Raw genomic sequence first — 25732 nt, forward strand, 5'->3', positions numbered from 1 at the left:
TTTGCTGAGATGGAGACATGCTAAACACCTACAGAGGTTCAAACCAAAAGAAGATGCCTCAACAGCAGAATAATCTTCTAAACCAAAGGAGAACATCTCTGGCTTATCAAACATCCCTGCTCAGAGACATTCAAAAAGCAACATTACACTTTCTTTTGCCTTATACACTTCACTAGAGCAGTGGCTACTGGAGTTAACAGGCTCTTGGTTAAACACAACATATTTATTTTTACAGGAAGAAACAAAGACAGAATCATAGAGTAACTCAGCTTAGAAGATATCTTGAGGGCTCATCTAGTCCCATAGGGTTACCTATGAAGCCATGACACTATGAGTTACTTTCCTCTCTTGCAGGAAAATATTGCTGCAAAGAAGAAATACGGGGTGAGAGTGACTGGAGTGAGCACAGGCAGTGCTCCATATTAGTTCAGGATGTTATTCATGGGGAAGAGCATTTGAGAACACACCGGGAAAGAGAAAGAAAGAAAAGGGCTCATTTCAAGCTACAGAGGAGTTAATACTGTCAGAATCATAGCTGGTACCTCCAGCTGGGCTGTCTGACACCTAGGCTTTGATTAGAGAAACAGCTCTTGCTCAGAGGATCTGTGCCTGCTCAGCAATCACAACACACCTAAGTGTGCTCAACACGCTGAGCACAGGCTGGGCCAGCCCCATCTCACTGCACTGGAGGTCTCAGCAACCCAGACGTGCAGCAAACACTCTGCACAGACTCCTCTGTCCTTATTCCTCCTGCATTAACACTGCCCTGAGAAGCCAACTGCTTTGCATCCTAGAGAAAATAAGCAAACATCTTTTGAATGCAGAATATTGAGTCCAGCTGTGTAGCGAGGGCAGGGCAGGGAGATGAACATTACCTTCCAAAAGGTTGAAACCACTCAGGAAAGAAAAAGGGCCTGAAATGTGCAAGTTTCTGCTGGACATTTACCAATGAATAAACTTAATAAATAGGGGCGTAATTAAACTGTATATTTTGACATTTACATAGCAATTTCACATGAAAGTTGGCAGTTGCCATTGCCCAGTTTCTCGACTCTTGGCTAGAATTGTACCAAATATAGGTGCCAGCTAACTAGAGATTTCTGAAGTAATCAACATAATTTAAACCAGTTCGTGGCAGAAAAGAAAGGTAAGACCTACTGCCCTTTCTCTCTTGCAGTAAGTTCACCTTCTGAAGCTCACAACTGATCTCACAAAAAGCAGATGGCATGTCATTTGCAGGATGGTCTGGAGAAGCTTACAATGCTGTTGCTTACTCTGCTGAGAGCTGTCAGCTTCTCAGACTGCAAACCCCACCAGTCATGACAGCATCAGATTAACATACTTGGTTCAAATCAAGCAGTCTTCATATAAACTAGAAATAACTTGCAAAGGACATGTCTAGACTAGGGTAAAGGTCATATTTCAGCATGCAAGACTGAACAAGATTGTAAAGAGGATTTTTTCATCAGGCCTACATAACAGTAATTCACATTCACACCATATTATCATTACATTTCTATAAAGCTTACTGCAGCAGAGATCCCACTCTTACACTTCAGCCAACTGACCTTATTTATGCATAATTAATAAAATATGGAGAACAAATCTACATTTGGTAACAACAGCTTCCCCATAAGGCCACCAAAAGAGATCCACAGTTCTGCTTCCTGCTGAACCCGAGCTGGCTGCAGCTGATGCAAGCTTTGACATGTGAAGCAAAACCCAGACATGAAAGGGGCTGACATAATCTGGCAGCTTTCCCCACTGGTTTCAATGGGCTATCGACAGATCCTATGTGAGGGAATATGGCAGTGATGTAATCCTATGATTTCAGCACAGGGCTAATGGATAAGAGATATTCAATCTAAATCTCAAGTGGCCAGGGTTAAAGTACTTATCATTTCTACCTCAGGTTTGCCAGGCGTAAAACAATTACAACACCTACTGACCTATCTTAATGGCATATTGTTAAGCTTCGTTTGTATTTGTAGAACACTTTGGAAAAGAATCCTGTTAAGTACTAGTGATTTGTAACAACATTTTTGGAAGATTTGCCGAATTTACAGGCAGAAGAGAATCAGAATTACCCCACCATACTTCTTAGCCAATTGTATGTATCACACTGTTGCTTAATTTCTCATAAACAAATTTGTCAGTAGGATATGTAGCAGTAACTTGCTCGCATTTCTCATCTTTGTAATTTAAACATTTAAAATATAAAGTCTTTGGACATTAATCAGTGTTATGCTTTGAATATAAACCATGCCAATATTTGAAGCTGAAACAGCAATTTGATAAACATAGTAAGAAAAACTAGGGGTTTCTAATACACATTCCATTTTCTTGTGGAAAGCTAATGAGCAGCTAGGCACTTGAGGAGATTGCTAGATTCAGGCAAGAAGAACCTGGCTTCTAAGCATGGAAAAATTCAGTGTAAAACACTGATATTTTATAAGGTTACCCATGAGGTTACAATGGAAACTGATTGTCAGCTGCAGCAATAGGTACTGCTACCTGTCTGGTATAAATCAAGCGAGAAAGAATACAGCCAAGCAATTAATTTAAAAATAAAAAAACCAAACACTAAGAACACATTATCAGCTGTCATGGCAAACTGATGTTGAAACCAATGTGTTACATCTGATAAACAAACCAAAGGGAGAAGTTAATTTTTAAAAAAATCAAATCTTCAAGTGTTCAAAGAACTCTTTTGTATCCACTCTCTAAAGCAGCAGAAAAACATTTTTACCCTTTAGATGCAAGCACCTTCAAATAAGCTCCACGTTCCCAATACACTTTCATTCATACATTGTACTGAACACAAAATAGAATGTTTCCACTTAGTCCATTTTATTCCCCACTGAGAAATCTACCAATGCTCCTTATGAGGCTTTTATATTTCCACGGACACTTTGGCTTAAACGTAATTCAAATTTCAACAGTCTGTGGGTTTATAGTATATTTGAGATCATCTCTGAATGACTTAGCTAATCTGATATAAATTCATGTTTTAAAGTAAAGACTATAAGTGCAAGTTTGAGAAAACAATTACATTTCATGCTAGCGTTTTAGGTCTGTTCAACGGCCAGTTTAATCTCAATAGCTTTAAATTAAATGTGTCAAGTTACAAGTACACTTAAGATTTAAAGCAGGCATTTTAAACCAGTTTTTATGATCTTAAGCCTATGAAGACAGTAGAGAGTGATAACATAGCCAAAGCAGATATAAAACTAATCACTACATAAAATTCCTTGAAATTAATATATCATGTAGCAAGAAAGTGTGTATTACCTACTGACAAAAAAAGAAAATATAAAAATTGGAAACAGATCAGCGTTTAAAAATCTTTCTGGTCAATTAGGGCATGTAACTTATTAGTCAGAAACTGAAAAAATAAGGTCTTCCATGCTACATCTTTCCACCTATGTGATCAAAGGGAACTATCCTGATCAGCAGAAGTGGGAAGTGTGAAGTGGCACTGGGTTTATTCAAGCCTTATGATGGAACAGAGCTTTGATTTCAGACTCTGGTTGCTTCCTCATTCACCACTCCCACCTGAGTGCTGAAAGACCAAATTACCCTTCCACTTTCAACTGCACAAGACACAAAGAATTGCCTGTATCCAAGCCTCTGGTTTTTAGATCTCCTTCCACCAAGACCTGCTCGTTGTTTTTGGTGCTGCCCAGTTTCATTGCTCTGTAGAACACTGACTAGAAGCCTCTGCCCGAGTTGCTGGATTTGATGATTTCATTTCATTATTGAGAGTTAGAGGAATGGTCACTGAGTGCTTCCCAGCCAATACTGCCATTAGCAAGGAGCAAGGATGAGAAGGACTGAATGCCCACGCAGAGCTGAGCATCTTCCAGTGACTGAGCAGAGCAGGTGCTGCTGGAGCACAACTTCTGGTTCTGGTTGACCCCAAATGAACCCCATTGGACATTCTGAAACCACTGCACAGCGCGAAGTACTTTAACTGCTCTTTTTTTTTCCTTGATATCCAGGATTCATGTTAACTATTGCAATCCAGCTCACTTACAATTATCAAATCACCACACAGTAGAGTTTTCCTATTATGAAAAATTATAAATATTAATCATTGGTCATTCCTTCCAAGTTAGAGAGTAATAATTTCATCCATGGATTTAAACTGCTATTTTAATTTCAGATAAATTTAAAAATCTGGTTTAGTCTACAGTTCTTGGAGATAATTTGATACTGAGGCCAAGACAAAGTTCAATCAAACCTCATAATTGCATGCTACTATTGTACTTAATCACAGCCACCAGGAGACTTCAAAGTAATTGTTCCATACTTACATCTAGACAGCAGCAGCTTTAGAAAGAGAGCTTTTTACTAAATATGCAATGTGAAGGTCAAGATGAGAAAACAGATGTAATGTCTCAAAGAAATAACTTGAACATAATTAGAAATAGAACATTAATATTTCAGGTACAGAAGAATTTTTAATTTTAGAGATTGCTGGCACCAAGAACCACAACCAAGAGAAAAGTAAGAACTCTGCTATTATGTACATTTAACACATATAAACATTACTTATACTTACATCAGTCACTTCCTAACTAAGCCTGTCTTTGCTAAAATTGGGAGCATAATGAGAAACTGGAGTAATGCAGATGAAAGCTTCAAAATCATCTATTTCAAATGCTGAAAACAACAAATACCATGTTCTTCCTGAAACTGCCTCAGTACCTCGCTTTTAAAAAGAAACACAGACAAAAGATAAAAGGTCAAATCGACAAAAGCTTTACAGTAATGCACAACTGCACTACCCTGCCCAAAGTAAATTCTATAAAGAAAGACAAATACAGTGGAAGCAGTTTGCTTTCCATAGTTTTGTGGCTCTTTTATTAGTTCTTGTTGGAAGTGGAAAATGTGCAGTGTTCATTTCCAAAATCATTGTATTAGAGAGAAAAAAAAGATGGGAAAAGCAAAATGAGAAAAAACTGTCTGCATTCTTAATGACATGTAAATACATGTTTGTCAGATTAATATGCACAGCAAGTCCAATCATATACCAAAATGTGTGTATTTCCATTTAATTCAAGTTAAATATCTGTCTCCTAAGCCGCTGCAGCATTTGATTTACGCCCCAGGGAAGTAATATACCAGCTAAGTAGCAGTTCAGTTTAATGGATTTTCAAGGACTCCCATACAAAAATGTTAGATAGAGCACAGCACTCCAGCTTCATCACAACATGAAAAAGTGTATTTGCAGATAAACAAGGTCACATCAACAGTTCAGAACTTCTGCTATCTCCAGAGCAAGCAATTCTGATGAATAAATATGTAGTAAGAGTCAGATTAGCTTTTGTCATGGCCAAGATCTACAAAAACAGCTTCCTAATGCTAGACACTCTGAAACATTTAAAGACCCTGCAAGTGAACCGAGTTTCCACAGAAGCTGCCAGCAGCTCAGCATTTCAGCAGGCCAGGGCAATTATTTAATTATTAATATTAAACGAAGAGGCCAGCATTTCAGATCAGAATTAAAGTATAAATGTCATTTCTCCTAGAAAAATGAAGGAGGACTTGGCTGAACTGAAGTCAACCACTTCTTCATAGAAGACCCCTGAAAGAAGAACTTGGCTGTCAGATTTCATCAGGGAAGTCACAAGTGAGACAATGAGACAACCTGAAACACTGAGTCAAAAGCTCTTGAAGGGACAGAACTAGAGGGGGAGACTCAAGGATTTTTCTTCCATGCTGCATGCTCTGTATGAGTTAAAAGCAGATTTAAGACATGTCTGATTTAAGCCTAAATCTAACGATTTTTCCTCTCATCTCTCATTCTAGGCCTGCATGAACATGAAGAAATAAAACAAGCTTGGAAAAATGTGCCTCTGTGTTGAAGATACATACAAAGATAAGCAAAAGACAATTCTTAAATATTTCAGATAAGCCCCTGTTTTTCCAACACAGTAAAATACTGCCAGGAAGCAACTTAGAAACTGATAGTTCAGCTATTGTTTGAAGTGTCTATCACTGAAAACTGAATCTAAGCTGTAACTATAATCATATTCACAGCTGCAAGAAAGCAACTGCCTACATCACCTCTGCTGCTCAAACCATCCTGCGCCCATTGAGGCACTCGGAGCTGTTCCAGGGACTGGAATGTGCCTCAGATCACGTCACCACAACAAAAGTGCTCAGCCCAAACCTTGCTTCAGGCTCTCTACAACCTTAAGCCAACACTGAAACAGGAAGAACAATGGAGGCCATTAAGTTTTTTAATTAAGATCCCATCTTTCAGTCTTTTCAGAAGGACATTTCTACCACCATTTTTCTTGAGTAAATGTAAATACATTTTCTTTGGCATAGCTTGGTCTGCAGACTGAGATCAACACATTTTGAAATCTTTTTCTGCGCCCTCTAAAATTTATACTAGTGATTAAGCTTTTGGATATTTATCAACAATTACTTATGCTTTTTCTCTTGCTATTGTCTGGCTAAAAGATTAAACATTTCACTGAGAGGCTGCAGCGGTATTTAGCCAAAACTTCACTTACTCTCAAAACCCAGCTTAAATATCAACTTAGCTTCATATTTCTAAAAGAAATATGAACCCCGAAGTTTTTCTTCTTCCAATGAAGCTTCTTCTAAACACTGTTAGGCAGACTCTGCCCTTTTTCCAGAGAATTGATCAGATGTGCCTAAAATCTGCTCTAAAAAGAGCAGCACCAGCAGACTGAAGCTGCTCCCAGTGATGTCAGTGGAAAAGCTCCCAGGGACCTCCTCACAGAACCAGGGCCCAAATCCAGCTGCAGCAGGACAGCATCTCCTGCAATATAGCACTGTGAGCAGCACTGCTTACTCCGTTCCCTCTAGTTTTGTATAAATAAGAGCCAAGGGGGAAAATCCAGCACACAGACAAGATAACCCCAAGCAGTTCACTTCCAATTATTGTCAGAAAGTTAGTGACTGTGGATCAGATCCTGCTTTCAAAATATGCAATACCCAATTATTTCCCCAAGTCTTTAGCTTAGCCTTGGGGAATAGGGAAGGAGCATAGCCATGTTTAGATCCAACAGAAAAGCAATTTTATAGCATATAGATAAAACAATCTGAACTGGTGAGTGAAGATTCTACCTGCATGTTCCCCAAAGCTCATTGCTTTGGGGACATGGGAATGGCTGGGGGATGTTTTCACTCTTTTTTTTGTTTAAGACTGAATCCCCTTTATCAACTCTCCTCTGTGGTAAAACAGTGAAAGGGAGGAATAACTGGAAATTAGACAGAAAATACTATTTCACTTAAATCTCTTTCTAAAATCTCGCAAGACAAACATAGGTGAATGAAGTCTTAAAAGATTTTATCACCTCTTTCACCATACGTTCCACTATTCCAGACAAAACCTTCTTTTTATTCCTTATTTAGAAACCTAATAATCAGTAAAAATCTTGACATAAATTAAGTTCTTTCAGTATTATTGGAACTCTGTCTTTTACTCACTGACAGTTTCTAAGGGTTCTCATGATGTCCACAGAAAGAAATATGCTACAAAAAGTACTATGAGCATCCTTAGCCAAGAAACCATGATAATCTATAATATTTTTTTTAAGTTTTCTGTTGCAGTTTAACCTGACAGGCAGCTAAGCACCACACAGACATTCCCTCACCCACTCCCACAGCAAGTGAGGACAGGGGAAAGAATCAGGAAAAAGGTAAAACTCTCGGCCTGAGATGAAGACAGTTTAATAGGACAAAAAACAAGAAGAAAACAATAACAATGATGATTAAAAAAGTGTACAAAACAAGGGATGCCCAGTGCAATTGCTCTGTGTTTGCTGACTGAGGCCCAGGCAGTCCCTGAGCATCAGCCACCTACCCCTGGCCAACTTTCCCCAGTTATATTGTTCAGTGTGTCCCTATCCAGTACGGGACATCCCACTGGCCACCTGGAGTCTCCTGTCCTGGCCATGTCACCTCCCAGTTTCTTGTGCTTCTGCAGCCTCCTGGCTGCCAGGACATGTAAGAAGATGAAAAGTCCTCAACTTAGAGAAAGCAGTGCTCAGCAACAACCAAAACACCATGTTTCTCTTCCTAAATCCAAAATACAGCACTATACCAGCTACCAGGTGGAAAATCGACTCCATGCAGCCAAATCCCAGGGCATTTTGTTAAGTGTCCTTTATCATGAACACCACGTGGTGAAGTGTGGTGAATGCCCAGACTGGGGTGACAGCAAGATCCAGGATTTAAAAAAAAAAAAACATCTTCCACTGCATACAACCAGCTTTTCTTCATGCAGGTCTCAACACCCCAAGGAAGGCAAAGAGGTGGTAGCAATTTGTATATTTGTATCTGAGCAAACTGGGACCTAGGACACTGTGGGGTACAGCAAAGTGTATTAGTCACCATCAAATAAAACAGGGTAAGGATGAGTGAATGCAAGACTTCACACAATACTTAGTTTCCACTCAGTGTATTATACAGAACTAAAAACCACACTTAGCTCTTATGTACTCCAGTATTATTGTACTATTCATCAAGACATATTGTGTGACTCAAAGTTGTCAATATCCTCATTTACAATGGCTGCTCTCAGGAGAGCCTGGGACTTCTGACTCAGAATTTCCCAATTCTTTTTAATTTAAATTATAACCTTAATGTTATTAATGTTATGTTATGTTAGTATGATTATTTATATTTAATTTCCTTTTGAGTTTTTTCTTTAATAGTGATATAATTTGAACTGACACAGTAACACGCTTTTCATATACTTCAGTTGAAATTGTGCCTAAGGGCAGTGAAATTCTCATCCATAAGCTGTGTGAAGAAAAAAACTCTGGCACTCAGGAGCCAAACACCTGCTAGAACTGGTGGCGGATCCAGATTTTTAAGAGAATTCCTGTTGCATAATGAAAACACAAAGAAGGGAAATGTGTGGGGTGATGGAATGGTATTAAAACCACGGCACTTAGGGGAAAAAAAAAGGAATCCTAAACTGCTATACACTTCAGAGCTAAATGCTGAGGATTTTGACATTAAACTTGTTGATGAGTACAATTAAAAACCTTAGAGACTTAGACATTAGAGACTTTTGTCATATGAGGAAACCTGAACAGTGACTCTTTTAGATATTGCAGGGCAGTGCCATGCCTTTCACTGCTAAGGACAAGGAATTTTCTCCCTGCCCTCAATCTCTGTACATCTGCTTCTGATTCAGGTGGCAGGGAAAAATTGGCAAGTATTCAGCCCCCAGAAAAGGCTGCCCTAGCACTAGTAATCTACTAATTTTTCTTCACTGCATACTGTTTACACAATGTTGTCATCAGCAACAGTGTGGTGTTTATTGTGAACTAAACAGGTAGATGAAATGGATGGAATTGCTCTGCTACTGTAAATGACTACAAATTCTCATAATAGAAACTGACCTGGAACAAGCAAATGCCCAGCCACCAAGACCTGGAATAATTTCTCAGCAGGAAAATAGACCTTTGGTGCAACTCTTTTTAAGATCAAATAGTCCAAAACTCAAGTAGAGGAACCCAAAAGGCATGCAATAAAGCAACTTTGACAGGTCAGGAAGATAGAAAGCTTCTGATAATCTGTATCTACGATCAAAAAGTCCTCAATAGTCCTGTAAGTGCCACAGGAGAGCTCGGGCTAACACTGCTCTTCATCCACCTTTCTCAGCAGAGCACCGAGAGCACCTGCTACCATCTTGTCACCATTTCTTTATAGAGCGGCTGCATCCCAAAATTCTGCTTACAAAGACAGACCACCCTGAATATAAGCGTAAATAATCAAAATGGTTCTCCTCCCTGTTACCTCTAGCTGACGGATCTCTCTCACCTGGAACAAACCAGACTGTAGAGAAATGCCCCAGCCAGATGTTCACTCCCAGGCTCACTTAGGATTTCCAACAGCTCAGCACACAAATGCATTTAACATATGGTGAGGAAAATGTGATTTTTCCACTGTTAGTTTTCCACTACTCCTGATAATTTTTAGTGATATTAACCCAGTTCTTTGTCTACTCTTCTTTCTCCACTGCAGTAAGTCCCTTTGCAGGGTTTATGGACTGAGCAGCCTTGCACATTGAGTTGGTCAGGCACATTTTCACAATAAGGAAGCAGTTAAATGGTCATGGTTCTGCTGTAGGAATGTTGGTTTAAGGCTATTAATAAGGCACATGAGGTGAATGCCTTTCAGCCAAGCACCCTCCACGTGTGCACACCTGTTTCAGCACAATTTTAAAAAGAAATTCCCGAAAGAAACTGTGCATAGCACGCAGCTTCTAAGTCTCAAACACATTTCTGCAAATACTCTAAAGGTTTTAAACTTTTTGTGCTTTACTGGTGTCAGGAATTCTGATACATCAACCACAAGGCAAAGCACGCTACTTCACAGTAAAGTATTTTTCCCAAAGAAATTACTTTTGTCTTATCATTCATCGGCCACTTTGAGATTATTGACAGTGACTTCCTGTATCATCATTCCCACTACTGAAATGGTTTCCCAGACTGAGGCCCACTGTTCAAGCACTACAACTCACTTTTCCAAGCACTCTAATTTAGCTACATTTAAATCTCAGCTTAACTATTCCCTCAGTCCAGTGATGCCAGTCTTGATATTTATGATCCATCCGTTTTTCAGCTTCCTCTCACTTTTTGCAAATGAGAAAGGTGGTTGTTCAAGTATATTTCATCTTTCTCTCTTGCCAGTGAAAGTATCTCAAGCAGGGCAAAGTTTTAACCATGTGTTCTACTGAGCCAGACACACTGTGCAGCATTAAAAATTAAATGCTAACTAGAAAAAAAGTTCAGTAGCTGAACAAAAACCAAATAATGCAACTGTATAAGAGGACATACCAATAATCTGAAGACTGTTCCCTTCCTGGTCACAACTCATTTACCAGCATTAACTGACAGCATTTCATGTGTACACTCACTAGTAAGCCACTACTTAGATTACTCTGCTTTAGCAGCAAACCCCAGGGCAATTAAAAGCTCACATGACAGGCACTGCAGGCATCTGTTCACTGACAACTGTTAAGACTAATGGTCATTAGTTTAATGACTCATTTTCATTCTTCTATACAATGTGTACAGTAATGCTGGAGGACTGATACGGTGAAGGGGAAAGGGCTCTTACTGAGGTGAGAAAAGATAAACACAGGCCCTGCTGCTGGAAAGAATGAAATAAATCCTCTGAATGAACCAGAATTGCTGAAATGTTAAAAGACACAGCTGAGCAAGTCAGACATAAAACGAAAATAGAAACTGTTAATTCAGAACAGGGTGCCTGTTCTAATCAGGATAGTTTCAACACTACAACTTTATCAACCATCTTCCATATCCAGCAAAGAAACTTTATTAGGCAATTTTAAAATGATCCAGGTGATTACAGAAAGGCATTTAATGAACAAATAAAGGATAAATAATCGAGAGCACTTAAGAACATCTGTAATTCAAAGGCAGGACATTGTCTAGAGTTTTGGAATTTAAAAACCTATGATGTCCTATTAAATGCTCTGCATTTTCTTTACATATTTTAAGCACCAACTGTCTCCCTTGTGACTGATCTCATTCAGTAATTTTAGTCTTCTAATGGTCAATATTTCAAATGCAACAAGTAGCAAGTACAAGTGAGCGAAACAGTTATCACAGAAGGAACACGGAAAGATGGGTGATTGCATTCCGACTCGCTCATCTTGGATTCTCATTCGAGCAGCTGAGTGAATTGCTTCACTCTGAGTGCAATGCTCTGGGAACTTGGCCCCCACATCCACAATACGTGATTTGCCAATACATACCACCTGCATTCTGAGGGAACGGAAGACCTTCCTGTGGAGGAATATCTTCCCATCCTGTGTGGGTGTACAGAAGCAGATGTGTATGTACAATGGATAGTTCCCAGGACAGATAAACTGAGACATGTCATAAGTCATGCACTGCTTTCCAATTATGATTATCTTTCTACAGGAAATTTAAGAGAATAATTTTAGTCCGGAATATCACTCTGGAGTTTACGATGGCATAGCAGATGGATAGTAGGATAAATGGTCATTTCCTTCTCTTTATCAGCAGTTTGAACAAGCTAACTGGAGGGAGTGATAACTTTTCAGCAGGTACCAAGTTACTGGCCTTTCACTGAAACTACCAGCAGCTTAAACTTAGAGATCCACAACTGAATAGGAAGCACAGACTGCAGTTAAGCTACTGAAAAACCCTCCTGATTGAACAGTAAAGGCTGTGGAGGGACTGACTCTTACTGCTGCTGCTGTTACAATCAAATCTCTTAACAGCACTTTTCTTGCACACAAAATGAACAATCAGCTCTAAGTGCCATGGACATCTTTACAAGGCAACTCATTCGGCCTTTCTTGCTCCAGCCAAGTGGAAAACACCACTATTGCTCAGAAGTAGAATGACTACTAAGGAAAAGCTTTTCAAAAGCAGCTTTTATACACTGAATTCTAAAAGAGTACACACAATCTTGATTTTTCCCCTTGACCTTGTCTTTTGAAAAACTGTCATGCCTCTTGTAGACATGAGATACTCTGCTCACTACTTTTGAAACCAGCAAGGTCCAGGGGAAATGTGGAGTCCCCAATACTTGCCTCATGTCTAACCAGTGGTGGAAATCATCTACTCTTGTATATCTAGCAGCTGCTCTTTTACCACTACCATTTACACTTAAGGTTAAACAGAATTCTTGACAGCATAGTTTAATTTAAAAGATTTACAGAGGGGCACTCACTATTCCTACAGAATATTTTTCAACTATTCCTGAGCACTTTTGGAAGGATCTGTGGCAATAACCTCCCCTGAATTTTCTTATCCGCAGTCAGCTCTTAGTTTGCCAGTACAAGCTAATGTGAGCTCGGAGGCCAACCCTAACAGCTCAGTATCTAAAGCTTTAGCATGGTTCCAGATTCTCATATGTTTGTCTTTAGCATTCTAAGACTTTTCAAAATACAGACAGAATCCAAGAACAATGGACTGTGCAAAGGGAGGGAAATAAATTCATCTGCTCTTTTATTTAATTGCAGAAGATTCCTTTTGCCCTATACATCTATAACTTCTCAGACTAAAGTTGAGTCACAACATTAGAAACTACTGAAGCTGGAACATTCACAATCTTGCAGTGGTGTGAAATACTCTGATCTTACTGATTCAGTTGATCTATTCTCATCCTGCATAATTATACATTTCTTCACATTCTCTATTGGTTTGCAAATTGAAAACAGTAAGAGTCTCACTGTTAAGCCATGCTGGAGTTATCTGTGGCAGTATTCCTATTTTCATTTGCACATTTTACAGGCCTGGTTTCCTCGGCACCCTACACAGAGTAAAATGCTATTATAAGAAGCCTAAACAGCATCCATTTTAAACAACAAGATCCAAATATAAATCTTAACCTGCATAATTCTCTGCAAGATTGGCTGTACTTGGAATTATCAGTCCAGAACATCTCTATTTCAGAGCCCAGTTCTTTTGGCCAAGATAGACGTTCTTTTATCGTGATTATAGTAAAAAAAAAAAAAAAGCCAACTTGCTGGCCTGAATCAGGCTGTAATTATTCTGTGTCTTTATACAACCTTTTTATAGTTCCTGGTGGAAAGGCTGAAGGAAATCCTACACATCGCACAAGGTCTAAAATTTTTTGCCCTCTTACAGAAAAGCATTCAAAAATTACTGAATGACACTTATCCCTTCCTTATATGATTTTTCTTTCTTAGAGTTAAGACAATGCGTGCAATGATTTCCCACATTTTGTCTTACCCCAGCTTTAAGAACAAAGGCACTGACTGCAAATCGTTCTATAAAAAATACAACCAATGTTTAAAAAAACCCTAATTACCTACTCACATAAAACCCTCAAAGAAGCAGCTACACGCTTTAAAAGGAAGTGTGGGACAATAATTAAATCTCCAATTCAAATGTTCTAGGCCAAGAAGATTTAATATGGTCTCTAAATCTCAAAATAGTCCACAACTCTTCATTTCTGCCATTTACAAACACAGAGTCATTCCATTTTAGCTAAAGTCATACGAATCCAAACCAATACCTATTCTAAATCAGTGTGTTCTGTACTATTGCTCCCAGGGAGGCTGAAGCCCAAAGACATGTAGGAAAGGGAGGGTCTGCCTCACAGTTCTTTACAAGGTGTAGAAATTACATCTTAAAAAATCTGGTAACATAAAAGGAAACCTTGCGCTTAAATCCTCAAGTCTACTACGGGTGGACAAGTAGAAAATCAGGGCACACCACTTGAATAAATAATCCACCTACTGTTACTAATTATATTTTTCTCTTCTCATGTAGATGAAAACAGCCAATTTGTACTATTTTCCAAATAATAGTCAAGGAACAGAGGAAGTTATGTACAGCACATTTCAAACAAAGTCAAAATACAGAAATCAAATTCAGCTTCAGTTGAGAAAAGTTTTAAAGAAATTAAAGTTAATAGTATAAACCCTTCTCTGCAAATCTCTTCTTATAATTTCCTTTAGTAAAAGATAACAACATATTGGATTTAAGTCCATACATAACATATCAAATGCCCTTTTTTTTTACAGAGGATCTATTCATAGCAGCTTGTATTTGCAACATATGCAGCAAATTATACTATTAAACACTTAATCCCAATAAAGTTTAAGTTTCACCCCTAACAATAAAGCTCGTACAGTTCTTGCTCTACTTGAAATCAGATTCGGAAAATAAACAATAAAAGTCATAGGTAGGTATCATGAAAATTAACAATTGAACATTTGAGATACATTTGAAATACAGCTGGTTATGTGTAAATGTTCTGATGAAATATTAGGACCAATCATTAATTTTTTTGCAGTTTGCAAATAAAAAAAAAAAATAGAGCAAACATTAGGAAGATGTAGGAAAATATCAGCTGGGTGAGAGCCTTGCAATTCAGCTTACATGCCTCTGAAAAAACACGAGCTCTTGTGTGCCCCTCAGAGCAGCCAGGACTGACCCCTCTGAGAGCCTCTGCAGCTCCAGAGCCTCGGGGAAGAGCTGAGTACCTCACCAGCCCTCACCAAAACCCACAGAGGGAAAAATCCCTTCTGCAGCAGAGATCCTCTGGTACTAACAGCCCATAGAAACTACACTGCTAGGGCAGCTCTCCAGAAAGAGCAACAGACACAGATGAGCTACACCAGCATTTTAAAAGCTGAACACAAGTATCAATGAAGAGAACTGGAGAAATTTCAACAAAAACACCTGAACAGAGTAATAAGTTGCTGAAAGCCAGATCCATTTGAATCAAGAATGTCCCCAGAAATCTAAATTTTATTTCTACTCAGGTGCTCCATACATTATTTCTGACTTATCTGGTGTTAATTATGCAGCTCTGAACAGGCTTTGTTTTTTAAGGTACTTTTTTAAAAGAGTCAATTCCAACACAAAATCATGCAAGCAGGTCCCTATTGAACAAAACCTATCATGCCACTGCAAGCCCCAGAGCAGGTATTCAGCCTAGCAAAATGCATCACCCTTCATCATGAAGCATCATTCTTCATTTTTCTGAACCCATGTTCTTATTCAGCGGTACAAAAAGCTCTGATTGTGTTTAATTTCTCAAGTAAAAATAATCCTGGGTTAAATCACTGTTTCATGCAGCAGCACTGTAACTTATACATAAGGAAGAGTCCATCAGGAACCTGCAGGTTTCTAAAACTTAATTCAGATAAAAATTCAGCTAAAGACAATCTCAGTTTGCCTGAGACTTTGTTAGAGCAATCACATGTGCTACACATGCACATATTTCCATATAGCAGACACATAGGAACAAAGTTTAAAATTTCAGCAGTGAATTGAGACACTGAACACCTGAAGCAGGAGGTTGTATTTTTCTATGGTTGTTAAATGCTTCTCCCTCATAAAAAAATGTGCTAACTTTTCTCTGCAGGCAAAAGAATACTCTTTGACAGGTATGACGTGCATTTGATTTCACCTAAAGGGGCCGATTTAATTTCTCAGAATACAGATGTCTAACTCTTTCAAATCCATCTATCCTAGACCCTGAAAAAACAATTGGGTCCTACACTACAAGAACAGGTCAATGGAACTGGACCTCTCTCCTATCAGCTGGAGACTCCCATTATTAAAGTCAGTAAATCGATCCAGCAACATGGAATAAATTCATGAAGGTGTTCAGAGCAGTCTGATTTTGGGACGAGCTGGGGAAGAGCTAAGCAGGTGCAAGGATGTTGCACTTAGAAAACCCTTTCTCAGGAGACTGGATAGATTTGATGACATGGGAAACTCGGGTTGCCAACTTCCTACATAGTGTATAACCCTGGGAAAATTAATTGGATTATGAAGGTCAAAGAGAGAGGCCAGCCCATTATTGAAAGACAATCTAATTGAATTTTGCCAATTTTATCTGAATGATTACTCTCCAGATGAAGAGCTAGTGCCACTTTTTCATTGCTGCTGGTCTTTTTTCTTCACTTCTTGGCTCTCTTCTTTCACAGACCCATCTGGAACTAAGACATCACATTAGTGGAAATTTCCCACAACCAAAGGGTTGTTTTGTGCAGCCAGCTAAGCTTTCTCCACACTTAGTGCAGGTTTTCTTGAGAGAAGATCATCCAAACTCAGCATCCTTACTCTCAGAGTAAGGCATTCTTGAACAGAGTAGGACAATGTTGAGAGGTAACAGTGGAACCTAAAGGCTGGCTTTGACTATTCTAACCCAGAAATGCACATTACTAGTTAACGTTTGCATAATTCATTCACATTTTGTGCCAGAGGAATCTTCCTCCATGAGTTAAATTTTATTCATAGCTCAAGTCTACATTCAAAATAAGACTGGGCTATTATGGAAGCAAAGACTTATAAAAATTGAAAACTCCCTTTGAAACACATGCTTTCCAGTAAGTGCAGCTAGCAAAATGCAAAACACGGTCAACATTCCTACATCATGATGTCAATTTTCATACACACAGACAAAATGCTGCTACATGGAGAAATCAGCTCTGTCTTCCTCACTGGTGGTGTACTCATGTCTCCCCCTTTTCACTCAGAACTGCACCATGCAATGGAGAATGCAACCCCTTAAGAGGTACAGAGACATCTTTTGAATATAATAATTCTGGCAAAAAGCCGTATTGATTTTTAAAAAATGAGTTTCCACGTTCTGCTTCAGTTCTCCTGAAAAACAATGCACAGGCTCTAAGGACCAGTTTTGATGTTTCCCTCTACAGCAGTTCAGAGGAATTCCTGCCAACAGGGATGGACCATAACACCTGATAAAATGGTCTTCAGTGACACAAAATAAAAAAGTGACATGTAAACAAATGGAAATGACTTCAACTCTTGCAAAGGTTTATATGCAACAGGAAAATTATCTTTATTTTCTCTGGGTGTTTTTTTTTTTGGTTTTTTTTTTTTTTGGTTTTTTGTTTTGTTTTTTTCCCCAGAGAGACAGCTACAGCCATTTTTCAAGAAAACAGATGCAGGCAACACTTTAAATGCCATCTGTCCTTAGTGGTTATATGATGAAGAGATGGACTGATTCACACCACACAACAGGAAATATGATAGCCAACTAGTTAGCAGTAATAAAATTCAGCCTCAATTTGGTTCCTATGGGCAGGTCTTACTCCAGAAAAACTCCCACTGATGTCTCAGGCAAAGTGTCTGCAGACTTTTCTTGTTACTCAAGTGCAGAATGCTGTACTGTTGAAGCAGAAAGTCTGAATTTTACAAAATAAGGTTCACAGCAGCCTCATGAACGATCTTTTTAAAAACTGAGATCTTGTAGTGCCTGGAGTACAAGAGCCCTCATACTACCACTGACTTAAAGTGAGCTTTTGGCAGACAAGGAATGACAAACTCAACAATACAGCTGAAGAAGGTCTTTTCCTGAGTGCTCTCAAGGACTGGCTTTAACGTTTGAATTAGTAAAAAAGTTTATAATTCCTACATTTCCCCCATTTCTAAATAGTGGCATCTAAGTGACACATTACAGATGGCTCACAGAGGTCTGAATTAAGGAAGAAAAATAAGCAATTACAAACAAATGCATCACTGATGTCTGCTAAAGGACATAATTCGAGCCAGTTAAAAAGATCAGAACAAAATCCACATGTTTTGTTATCCCAACTAAGGCCCTTCTCAAGATGGTTATCTACAGGAAGAAATGTTCTCCAAGAAAAGCTTAGTGTTCCAAGAACATCTCTGTTTCCCTTGGAGAAACCATGCAAGTTGGGGGTTTTTAAATTAAAATTAAATTACTAATTTTTATTTATGAGTTAAACAAAATTTTCCCTTTTATTGTAACACTGCATAAGGGAAAAGCTTTAAAAGGTTGAGTGTTAAGAACAGGTGATGCTAACAGGATATTGGACAGGCCCATGAGACTTACAACATTAAGTAAAATGCATTTGCTCACTGATCTAATTGCTTACTAATTTTCAAATCTATTCCCACCAGATAACTAATGGCATTTTAAGCCCAGCTCCTGGCATTAAAAATACATTTATAGTTCCCTCCTAGCAGAAGATAAACAGCTGCATGGTAAAACCCCATATGTTAAGATAGTGTTCTGGAGGTTTTCCTTTTAGTTTTAACCAACCTATTGTGTTCCAAATTTAACTGAAAGAGGGAGGAAAAGGAAACGGGAAAAGCATTTGAGTGTGCAGTTTCACATTGAGGGGAAGGCAAGTGCTCTCTCATGCAGGGAAAATGTCTGGAATATTTGTGTTTTACAGAAGGACTGATCACATAATGAAAGTGGAACTTAAGCCAAGCCATATTTAGTAAAATATCAGAAGCTGTTTCTCTATTTATGTTCCTCAAGAAAATACAAGTGTTTGTTTAAAAACAAGAAGCTATTCCAGCAATTAAGCCTGAACTTCCTTGCATACTTGAAAAATCATTCTAAAATTCTAACATTTGAAAATATATCAAAAACATCCTAAAAGTATTTTCATGAAAAAAGTTAATAACAGTATTAAAAAAAGTATTCCCAGCAGACACAAAGAAGCTCAGAAGGTAGGCATCCATTTAGGTCTAGAGTAAGTTCTTATGTCCAGGACAATCATCCAGATACTCCTGGAGTTCGGAGCATGTATTTCCTTGTTAATTTTTAAATTATGATCTATAAGTGACAGTACATCTAGAACTGGTTCTAGTTCAATGAAGCTCAAGTGTAGCCCCAAGGAACACAAAAATGACCTAAGGACAGTTGAACCGATTCACACCAAGGAATCATCCAGTCTACCAGCTTCCAGCAGAGCCAATAACTGGAGACACCCAAAAAAGCACGTCCAGAGCAAGAATGCTGCAATGCTTTCCTGGGCTCACCTTCCCAGCCTGCCAGGGTTCATCTGTAGAGAACTGTGAAGTGGATCTTCCCAGTAGTACCCATTCTGTCTCCCCTGACATCCATGTAACCTTCTACTCAAAAATTATGGGAAGGAGTGCCAAATATCATTATCATTACATGGAAGAAACCCACATTTCATTGTTTTTAATCTCCCTTCTAGTTGTTTTATTCAAAGGCACTCAGTTCTTACACCAAAAGAAAGAAGTCACCAGCCTAACCTTTCTACCCCATTCATAACTGGACCTGAACTGTATACAGCGCACCAGCACAGGCAGGAATTCCTAAGTGAAAGGATGACACTCTTTTCTTTGTCTTACACCTCCCATTCACATCATTTCTTAACATTCAATTAGCACTGTTAATTGCTGTTCTATGAAAAGACTTCCCTGAGAATCACCAGTCTAGAGGAAACATGTAAATTTTTAGTCACATAAAGCACCTTATATAAATAAAGTTATAAAATCAGGGGAGAAAAGCAAAGCCTGCTCAAGTAGCCTTATCAGTTAGTGGCTTTAGCAAAATCCCCTACATAGCACACAGCCCATCTCTCCAGGGATAGATGTATTCTCTGTCCTGCTTGCAACGGAAGTGTTGATGACATCAGCTGAAAGAATCCATAATGTGCCACAAGTACCTGGCAGTTTACAACTTGGATATTACCTAACAAGCAGCCAATACTCAAGACACTGCTGTGCTGTTGGGTTTTTCAGCCAACATCCATGTTACTCAACCAGGGAACAGTTTAAAAGTATTTGAAGACTCAAGAAAACAAAACGCCAAATGAGTAATGAGACTTTGAAAATATCTAATAAGAGAAGACTCTCAGAAGAGGAAGACAAATTATATATTAGCATATTTCATTTGTTATACATCCACAGAGAGCACTGAGCATGTTCAGCCTTCTGCTTCCACACCACTGCTACACCACAAGAGGCTACACTAGTCAGAAAGCAAAGAAAATATCCATCAGAAGAGGCAAATCTATCAGAATCTATCAGAATCAGCATCTGTCCCTTCACATTTCTCCATCCCAGTAGATAACCTGGAACAGCCACCCATATAAGCAGGGAAATTGCAACAAAACCAGGGGAGTTGGAGCTAGTTAATTTCTTGCTGAATCAGCCAGCTGGGAATAAAGCCAGTTCCTGCAATCTTCTCAGAGCTTCAGCAAGGTGCAGGCCAGGAAACACTTACTGCCAGAGACTGAAGAAACACAATCCCACACTCTTCACATCCCGTAGCAGTGCAGGTGTGTCCATGTCACCTTACCTTGCTGGTTAAAAAAGGCAGATCAGGCAACTAAAACTCTCCTCTACACCTTGATTTACCATGCAGTGAGCCTCTATGAATCCTTTCCCTGATACACACTGTAGATGTTGCCCTGTTTTGCTTGCATGCACTAACAGGAGACTGCACCCTGTAAATTTTAAGCAGCTTCAATTTTTGGAAAAGCATCTGATGATAGTAAAAGACCACCATTACATAAACACAGAAATACATGATTCTACGTGTAAACAAACCTTCCACTTATTTAATGCTACAAATCAGCCTCATTAACCAGTTGGGACCTCCCACCAGGACACCAGTGACAAGTCAGCATACAGCAACAATCTAGTAATTGCAATCATAAATGCAGTTTTAATATTGTTTCACAATTTTGTTGAGCTAACTTGCATTCACTGTGTTTCTAGCGCATCCAGAAGCATGACAAACTGACAATTCTTGGAAACCACATTTCTCAAAACAGACTGAAAATATTGTTCCCATTTTCCCTCCATAATGATGTTAAATCTAATAAATACAAAATTAGAAACAGAAATAACACTGTTGCTGAACACTTTATGTAATATGCTGTCTGGAAGGGATTTATTAGGCCAAGTTCTCAAGAACTGCCCTCCCTTTATAAACACATGACACTTGTACTTGCATTTCTCAAATATTATCAAATATGCACTGGAGTACCAGAATCTATTCACCAAAAGCCTATTATTTCAAAAGAATTTTGGGGGTGAAAGCTTTGGTTTAATCAGCTAAATATGATGAAAAATACTTAGCCAGACTTTTTAGAAGTGCCTAAGGCACCTAATGCCTGGTTCCCATTAAGTTAATTGAAATTTACCTTGTTTTGAAAAATCCAGCTAAGCACTTACCAATGCATTTGAGTACTTAACAGTGTTTGTGTTTAACGTCTCAGGTCTTACTGACAGTCATCAAAACAAAGACTCCACAAACCCTTCTGAAAACACTGCTCTATTTGCATTAATTTAGGGCTCTTGTGTGGCTGTCATCATCCAAAAAGGCGTTCATAGAACTGTCCTCCCTCCTACAAGTTGGAGTGAGGGCATTTTGAAAATCCAACCCTTAAGAGCACTTGACAGCCTATAGTCTTCAGCTAATATCAAGTTCTCCCCTTACAGGAAAGAAAGTTATGTGCATGATTTCAAAAGGAGTTATTGTCTATCACCGACAATAAAGCGAGTGCATAGAGCATGTCAGAACTGCAGGGCTGTACAGTTCCTGCACGGGTCTTAGGAGTCTCTCTGGAGTTGCCATGGCTATATCCAATGTCCTTTCTGGAATGCTGTGCTCACTATCAAACTGTACTTCAAAAACAAACCCATTCTTTCACCATGCAAAAACTGTCCCTGTTCTGTGGAGATTTTGCCTAATAAGAATTACACTGGAAATTGTTCAAGTGTGACTGTGTTGGACTGTTCACAGCCACAGAACTATCATCACTATTATTAACTGTATAAAACTGTAATAACACACGAATTTGACTGAAATAAAACATTTGCACAATATGATATAATTTTTGCCTGAGATTTCTTGCACAGACTTACAACATCAACAACTATAGAGGCACAATTATGAATCTGCTTCCACTATCGCTGAATTCAGTATACTTTACTACTAGACTGCCAGCCAGATTGGAGCTCCTGGGAATTCAGGTGAGCATGGAGAAATGTTTAAAAAAAAGCTTCAAGCCCAAAAACTGAACATAAAGACAAGAATGTGAACCTACAAGTTACAGAAGTAACAGCAAATAAACAGGACTCCAATTTTAAAATGTTTTGGGGTTTTTTTAGCATTATTACGGATGGCTAAATCTTGAGTTCTGGATGAAGAGTAAGAGCTTTAATATCAGTACAATCAATCATGTACATTTTCTGTGATGCAAAGGCAGGAATGGAATTCGGTACACTGTGTAAAACTGCCACCTCAGTGCTGTTTATGCCCCAATTTGGTAAGGAATATGAAAGATGCAGCTGCACCAAGCAGATCTGAATGAGTAATTATCAGTGACTAAGTATTCAAGCATCTTCTAAACCAAAGATCATTCTAGAGCAATTCCTGACTACTCTTTCAAGAAAAATTAGAAGCCACTGGCAGTTGTTAGAAATCATTCCTATTTTAAGCATACCAGACTCTTGGATATCTGGTTTGGGAAACAAAAATTTGCAGCTCTACACACAATTGATCTGAGAATTTCTGTCCAACTTTCAGTGTAACTTCACAAGAAATTACCATCGTAACAAATAACTTAGACAGTAAAGAGGCGCCTTCATTGATGACATCTGTACTCTTGGTGCTCTCCCATCGCTGACTTTAATTTTTTATGACACATTTTAAAAAGTAAGTATTTATACATAGTTTGTGTCTCCAGTCACAAGACACATGCATCAACTTTTCAAGCAATTCCACTATTGGATTGTAAACTGGGGGTAACAGCAGTTCAGATTCTATGAGCACTGGCTGAGCAATCATTATCAGTCATAAATTTAAAGCACATTCAGAAACTTATGTTTAAGTTTTCTGGTAATGCAGTCACTGAGTTGCAACCTTGTCAATAGCAATGAATGCTTTAAGTCAGAATATTTGTACAGAGTCTCAGATGTGTTATTTGTCTTTAGAAGCAGCAACTCAATCTTCACACTAAGAATAAAACCACAGGCCTTTTGAGGCTGATGGCAAAACTCCAGATAGGTGCAGAATTGCCACCTGCCTACAGAAACAGAAAAGTGCTTCAGATTTAACTCAGGATTTGCCAATCTCACCCTGATATTTCTGATCAAGATTACTGGAGAATTTAAGAATGTTGTTATGGCATGTAGTTCATAATCTATTTTCTGGACATCAGTGTGCAATACATTCAGTGACTGTAAAACAATAATCCAAAGGTTTTCCACAAAGATGGTCTCCAAGTTCACTATGTCATATAATGGACATCAGATTTTTGGCCTTGCAAAACTCACCCTTAAAGACATTTACTATGTTGGTAGTTTTTGGCAGATTGGTTATGGCAGAATCATTTTGAAGACAATAATGTTTTCAGTATGTATATCCTTCATTTCCAAAATATCACAGATAGTTAGAAAAGACCATAATGCAGGCAGGGATTGCAGGAACATAAATCACAGAAGCAACCAATAGTTTATTGAATGAATATATGACCTATGAAACTTTCTCTTCCATAGAAACCAAGACCTAATGCTTCTTAAATATCCAGACATGGTGTCTTTGCTGTTACTCCCTCTGCACGCATTACCAATCCCATGGTCTTTGGAGGCAAAATGTATTAACTCGTAGAGGGTTCAATTTGGACGATAGGAATCTAAGAAAATATCATTGTATTCCTGATTTGAAAACAACATACTAGAGAATAAATCTAAAATGAATCCATGTGTAAAATTCTTGATATATATTTGCCCATACAAATCTGCTAGCCATCATTTCTTCCTGCCAGTAATCCATTAGTAAGGCTATAAAGATATACAGTCCTACATTTCATAACAAATATAACAGCATCTAGCTGAATAGTGTAATAAAATATCATCACAAGGTTAAGAAAGAGTTGGTTACCAGGCTGAACATCCTGCCTTTTCAATTACAATATGAAGCAACGTGTACTCGAGAGATCACTTCAAAACAGCAGAAATGGGCTTGGACACTTCTACTTTGTTAGCTTAACCCATCTCCTAAAATCTGTAGAATTAACAGCTCTCCTGCTACAATGTGAGGAAAAATGAGGAGCCTTTTAAATAATATTTAGCAATAAATTCAAGGCTAGGGATGTAGTTAACATTCCCAAGTACACATAATCTGTAGAATACACTAACTTCTTTGGATGGAGTCATCATTTAAATCTTTAGAAACAATGAGTTATTCCATGTTGCTGTTACCATTTGATGGACGAGTATATTGTTTGCTTTCAAGAAAAACATACATATGTAATCTGCTTCTATTACCACTGACTTTAGACTAATGCAGTTCCATTAATGTCATTTATATTGGCACATACAAGAAAAGGTCAGCTCTGTACTGGGAAAAGAACATGGCCAAGCCCTACCCATAAGTGATCTCTTCCTGAGTGATTTATGTCACTGCTCTTGGTCACAGAGCAGATTTAACAACAGGCAGCTCAACAATGATTAGGGGTTCCCTGGGTTATCCTAGGAAACCTAATTTACCTACTTGCACAGCAACCGACTTGCCATTAACAAAGCAATTTCGTCAAATCTGAGACACAGCACATCTGCAAAGACAGAGGTAGCTTTGGAGCTCAGCTAAACACCACACTGGTTGTTACCATGCTATGAGGAATCAGAAAGGACTCCAACAACCAAAGTTAAGTTCCATTGCTTCTCAGGAACAGCTACCTCTTTTTCACAACTTCTCATGTTAAAGTTTTCTTTGCATTACATTCATACCACATTCCCACCACATTCTTTTTAAATGGTCATTTTTTTATTCTGTACCTGCCTCAAGCAGGACAAAATTAATCAATTGCACATAAGTGATATGACATAGACTTGTGACCTTGCCCAGCATCCAATTGTTTCTAATTGATTAGCTCCAGACATAAGCACTTTAATAGCCAAAAACAACAGAAGTGGAAGTTATGGTACAATATTAGGATAAAATGACTGTGTGTGGTCCATTTAGTATGGCCCCAAGCAACCAATTAAAGAATTAATGGTTATTGGATACCAAAAATGTTATGTTAAATAATATAAAATATCTTTAATGTGCCTAAAATTGTGATAAAACACCTAAAACTTAGGAGCAAAAAGGCCTCCTACAAGATTGGGGTTAAGTGCTAATGACTCAAATATGCCAAACAGATTACAGTATTTTAAAGGACAATCAAGACCATAAAATTTGACCTGGATTGAAGTGTTCATAAAGCTACTCACAATAGCCAATTGATTACTACAATGTGTTTGGGTTGTTTTTATTATAAAGAGACAAGTGAAGCTATGCCAAACCATTTGTGGAGAAGAGGAAACTATGCCACTACCGGTTCCAGCTCTGCAATAAGAAAAATATGAAAGAAAAAATACACGAAAAATTCTGTAAAAGGAAAAAAAGGTCTCCAAAACCAAAACGGACATTTCCCTTCTCTATT

The 25732-nt window shown here is 38.4% G+C and overlaps 1 protein-coding gene across 1 annotated transcript in view; it reads right to left on the bottom strand.

The window, feature by feature from the left end:
* Positions 1–25732, bottom strand: part of ADAMTSL3 (ADAMTS like 3) — a 165024-nt gene that overhangs the window by 137810 nt on the left and 1482 nt on the right. The window lies entirely within an intron of this gene.

The sequence above is a fragment of the Sylvia atricapilla genome, chromosome 13 (assembly GCF_009819655.1).
Source record: "Sylvia atricapilla isolate bSylAtr1 chromosome 13, bSylAtr1.pri, whole genome shotgun sequence".
Lineage (NCBI taxonomy): Eukaryota > Metazoa > Chordata > Aves > Passeriformes > Sylviidae > Sylvia > Sylvia atricapilla.